Genomic DNA, 5,761 nt, shown 5'->3' with positions numbered 1-5,761 from the left:
AAAAAAAATGTTGACCGGCGGGTCAGAAAAAATTTGTCGACCGGCGGGTCAGAAAAAATTTGTCGACCGGCCGGTGAGAAAAAAAAAAAAATGTTGACCGGCGGGTCAGAAAAAATTTGTCGACTCGCGGGTCAGAAAAAATTTGTCGACCGGCCGGTCAGAAAAAAAAAATTTTTTTGACCGGCGGGTCAGAAAAAATTGTCGACCCGCGGGTCAGAAAAATTTTGTTGACCGGCGGGTCAGAAATTAATTTTTTTGAACACACCTGACAAAACTTCTCTTAAACATGTTTTTAACCATCATCTACCTCATGTTTGTATTTTCACACAAAAACTACAATGAAGCTATAGCTCAAAGCTTTAAACACAAGGTTTGTATTCTGGGGAGCAGGGTTCAAGTCCCACTCCCTACATTGACCTCTACTGCCTGATGATTATTTCTAGTGTGTTTTTATTGTGGACCGGATCAACCATTATTCTATTCAAATAGTTTTTTCAGCTCTTTCCTGCTCCCTTTACATTTTATAGAGGTGCTTTATATTTTGTCAACCGGCCGGTCAGAAAAAATAAAATTTTGTTATCCGGCGGGTCAGAAAAAATTTGTCGACCGGCCGGTCAGAAAAAAAAAACTTTTGTCGACCGGCGGGTCAGAAAAAATTTGTCGACCCGCGGGTCAGAAAAAATTTGTCAACCGGCCGGTCAGAAAAAAAAAAATTTTGTTGACCGGCGGGTCAGAAAAAATTTGTCGACCCGCGGGTCAGAAAAAATTTGTCGACCCGCGGGTCACAAAAAATTTGTCGACCGGCCGGTCAGAAAAAAAAAAATTTTGTTGACCGGCCGGTCAGAAAAAATTTGTCGACCCGCGGGTCAGAAAAAATTTGTCGACCCGCGGGTCAGAAATTTATTTTTTTGAACACACCTGACAAAACTTCTCTTAAACATGGTTTTAACCATCATCTACCTCATGTTTGTATTTTCACACAAAAACTACAATGAAGCTATAGCTCAAAGCTTTAAACACAAGCTTTGTATTTGGGGGAGCAGGGTTCAAGTCCCACTCCCTACATTGACCTCTACTGCCTGATGATTATTTCTAGTGTGTTTTTATTGTGGACCGGATCAACCATTATTCTATTCAAATAGTTTTTTCAGCTCTTTCCTGCTCCCTTTACATTTTATAGAGGTGCTTTATATTTTGTCGATGGGCGGGTCAGAAAAAAAAACAATTTGTTGACCGGCGGGTCAGAAAAAAAAAAATTTGGTCGACCGGCGGGTCAGAAAAAAATTGTCGACCGGCGGGTCAGACAAAAAAGAATTTGTTGACTGGGGGGTCAGAAAAAATTTGTCGACCGGCGGGTCAGAAAAAAAAAAAATTGTCGACCGGCAGGTCAGAAAAAATTTGTCGACCCGCGCGTCACAAAAAATTTGTCAACCGGCCGGTCAGAAAAAAAAAAATTTTGTTATCCGGCGGGTCAGAAAAAATATGTCGACCGGCCGGTCAGAAAAAAAAAAATTTTGTTGACCGGCGGATCAGAAAAAATTTGTCGACCCGCGGGTCAGAAAAAATTTGTCGACCGGCGGGTCAGAAAAAAAAAAATTTTGTTGACCGGCGGGTCAGAAAAAATTGTCGACCCGCGGGTCAGAAAAATTTGTCGACCGGCGGGTCAGAAAAAAAAAAACGTTGACCGGCGGGTCAGAAAAATTTTGTTGACCGGCGGGTCAGAAAAAAAAAAATTTGGTCGACCGGCGGGTCAGAAAAAAATTGTCGACCGGCGGGTCAGAAAAAAAAGAATTTGTTGACTGGCGGGTCAGAAAAAATTTGCCGACCGGCGGGTCAGAAAAAAAAAAATTGTCGACCGGCGGGTCAGAAAAAATTTGCCGACCGGCGGGTCAGAAAAAATTTGTCGACCCGCGGGTCAGAAAAAATTTGTCGACCGGCCGGTGAGAAAAAAAAAAAAATGTTGACCGGCGGGTCAGAAAAAATTTGTCGACCGGCGGGTCAGAAAAAATTTGTCGACCGGCCGGTGAGAAAAAAAAAAAAATGTTGACCGGCGGGTCAGAAAAAATTTGTCGACTCGCGGGTCAGAAAAAATTTGTCGACCGGCCGGTCAGAAAAAAAAAAATTTTTTTGACCGGCGGGTCAGAAAAAATTGTCGACCCGCGGGTCAGAAAAATTTTGTTGACCGGCGGGTCAGAAATTAATTTTTTTGAACACACCTGACAAAACTTCTCTTAAACATGTTTTTAACCATCATCTACCTCATGTTTGTATTTTCACACAAAAACTACAATGAAGCTATAGCTCAAAGCTTTAAACACAAGGTTTGTATTCTGGGGAGCAGGGTTCAAGTCCCACTCCCTACATTGACCTCTACTGCCTGATGATTATTTCTAGTGTGTTTTTATTGTGGACCGGATCAACCATTATTCTATTCAAATAGTTTATTCAGCTCTTTCCTGCTCCCTTTACATTTTATAGAGGTGCTTTATATTTTGTCGATGGGCGGGTCAGAAAAAAAACCAATTTGTTGACCGGCGGGTCAGAAAAAAAAAAATTTGGTCGACCGGCGGGTCAGAAAAAAATTGTCGACCGGCGGGTCAGACAAAAAAGAATTTGTTGACTGGGGGGTCAGAAAAAATTTGTCGACCGGCGGGTCAGAAAAAAAAAAAATTGTCGACCGGCTGGTCAGAAAAAATTTGTCGACCCGCGCGTCACAAAAAATTTGTCAACCGGCCGGTCAGAAAAAAAAAAATTTTGTTATCCGGCGGGTCAGAAAAAAATTGTCGACCGGCGGGTCAGAAAAAAAAGAATTTGTTGACTGGCGGGTCAGAAAAAATTTGCCGACCGGCGGGTCAGAAAAAAAAAAATTGTCGACCGGCGGGTCAGAAAAAATTTGCCGACCGGCGGGTCAGAAAAAATTGTCGACCCGCGGGTCAGAAAAATTTTGTTGACCGGCGGGTCAGAAATTAATTTTTTTGAACACACCTGACAAAACTTCTCTTAAACATGTTTTTAACCATCATCTACCTCATGTTTGTATTTTCACACAAAAACTACAATGAAGCTATAGCTCAAAGCTTTAAACACAAGCTTTGTATTTGGGGGAGCAGGGTTCAAGTCCCACTCCCTACATTGACCTCTACTGCCTAATGATTATTTCTAGTGTGTTTTTATTGCGGACCGGATCAACCATTATTCTATTCAAATAGTTTATTCAGCTCTTTCCTGCTCCCTTTACATTTTATAGAGGTGCTTTATATTTTGTCGATGGGCGGGTCAGAAAAAGAAAAAAAATTTTGTTAACTGGAGTGTCAGAAAAAAAAACCAAAAATCTTGTTGAGCGATGGGTTGAACACATTTGTTGACCGGCGGGTCAGAAAAAATTTGTCGACTGGCGGGTCAGACTAAAAAAATTTTTGTTGACCGGCGGGTCATAAAAAATTTGTCGACCGGCGGGTCAGAAAAAAAAAATGTTGACTGGCGGGTCAGAAAAATTTTGTTGACCGGCGGGTCAGAAAAAAAAAATTTGGTAGACCGGCGGGTCAGAAAAAAATTGTCGACCCGCGGGTCAGAAAAAAAGAATTTGTTGACTGGCAGGTCAGAAAAAAGTTGTCCACTGGCCGGTCAGAAAAAAAAAATTTTGTTGACCGGCGGGTCAGAAAAAAAAATTTTGTTAACCGGCGGGTCAGAAAAAAAACAAACTGTTGACTGGCGGGTCAGAAAAAATTTGTCGACCGGCGGGTCAAAAAAAAAAAAATTTGTAGACCGGCAGGTCAGAATAAATTTGTCGACCCGCGGGTCAGAAAAAATTTTTTGACCGGCGGGTCAGAAATTTATTTTTTTGAACACACCTGACAAAACTTCTCTTCAACATGTTTTTAACCATCATCTACCTCATGTTTGTATTTTCACACAAAAACTACAATGAAGCTACAGCTCAAAGCTTTAAACACAAGCTTTGTATTTGGGGGAGCAGGGTTCAAGTCCCACTCCCTACATTGACCTCTACTGCCTGATGATTATTTCCATTATTCTATTCAAATAGTTTATTCAGCTCTTTTCTGCTCCCTTTACATTTTATAGAAGTGCTTTGTGTTTTGTCGACCGGCGGGTCAGAAAAAAAAGAATTTGTTGACTGGCGGGGTCAGAAAAAATTTGTCGACCGGCGGGTCAGAAAAATTTTGTCGACCGGCGGGTCAGAAAAAAAAAAATTGTCGACCGGCGGGTCAGAAAAGAAATTTGTCGACCAGCGGGTCAGATAACAAAAATTTTTTTGACCGGCGGGTCAGGAAAAAATTGTCGACCGGCCGGTCAGAAAAAAAAAAATTTTGTTGACCGGCGGGTCAGAAATTTTTTTTTTGAACACACCTGACAAAACTTCTCTTCAACATGTTTTTAACCATCATCTACCTCATGTTTGTATTTTCACACAAACACTACAATGAAGCTATAGCTCAAAGCTTTAACACAAGCTTTGTATTTGGGGAGCAGGGTTCAAGTCCCACTCCCTACATTGACCTCTACTGCCTGATGATTATTTCTAGTGTGTTTTTATTGTGGACCGGATCAACCATTATTCTATTCAAATAGTTTATTCAGCTCTTTCCTGCTCCCTTTACATTTTATAAAGGTGCTTTATATTTTGTCGATGGGCGGGTCAGAAAAAAAAAGAATTTGTTGACCGGTGGGTCAGAAAAAGAAAAAAAATTTTGTTAACTGGAGGGTCAGAAAAAAAACAAAAATCTTGTTGAGCGGCGGGTCGAACACATTTGTTGACCGGCGGGTCAGAAAAAAATTGTCGACCGGCGGGTCAGAAAAAAAAAAAATTTGTTGACCGGCGGGTCAGAAAGAAAAAAAATTTGTTGACCGGCGGGTCAGAAAAAATTTGTCGACCCGCGGGTCAGAAAAATTTTGTTGACCGGTGGGTCAGAAAAATTTTGTTGACCGGCAGGTCAGAAAAAAAAAAAATTGTCGACCGGCTGGTCAGAAAAAAATTGTCAACCGGCGGGTCAGACAAAATAAAATTTGTTGACCGGCGGGTCAGAAAAATTTTGTCGACCGGCGGGTCAGAAAAAATTTGTTGACCGGCGGGTCAGAAATTTTTTTTTAACACACCCGACAAAACTTCTCTTAAACATGTTTTAACCATCATCTACCTCATGTTTGTATTTTCGCACAAAAACTGCAATGAAGCTATAGCTCAAAGCTTTAAACACAAGCTTTGTATTTGGGGGAGCAGGGTTCTAGTCCCACTCCCTACATTGACCTCTACTCCCTGATGATTATTTCTAGTGTGTTTTTATTGTGGACCGGATCAACCATTATTCTATTCAAATAGTTTATTCAGCTCTTTCCTGCTCCCTTTTCATTTTATAGAGGTGGATCAGAAAAAAAAAATTGTTAACCGGCGGGTTAGAAAAAGTTTGTTGACCGGCGGGTCAGAAATATTTGTCGACGCGCTGGTCAGAAAATCTTTGTTGACTGGCGGGTCAGAAATGTTTTTCTTTTGAACACACCTGACAAAACTTCTGTTAAACATGTTTTTAACCATCATTTACCTCAGGTGGTGCTATATATTTTGTTGACCGATGGGTCAGAAAAAAAAAAAAAAAATTGTTGACTGGCGTGTGAGAAAAAAATTGTTGAGAGGCGGGTCGAAAAAAAAAAAAATTGTTTACCGGCGGGTCAGAAATATTTGTTGACTGGCGGGTCATAAAAAAAAAATTTTGTTGACCAACGGGTCAGAAAAAAAATAATTTTT

The sequence above is a fragment of the Antennarius striatus genome, chromosome 16 (assembly GCF_040054535.1).
Source record: "Antennarius striatus isolate MH-2024 chromosome 16, ASM4005453v1, whole genome shotgun sequence".
Taxonomy (NCBI): domain Eukaryota; kingdom Metazoa; phylum Chordata; class Actinopteri; order Lophiiformes; family Antennariidae; genus Antennarius; species Antennarius striatus.
Note: the sequence above shows the minus strand (reverse complement) of the source record.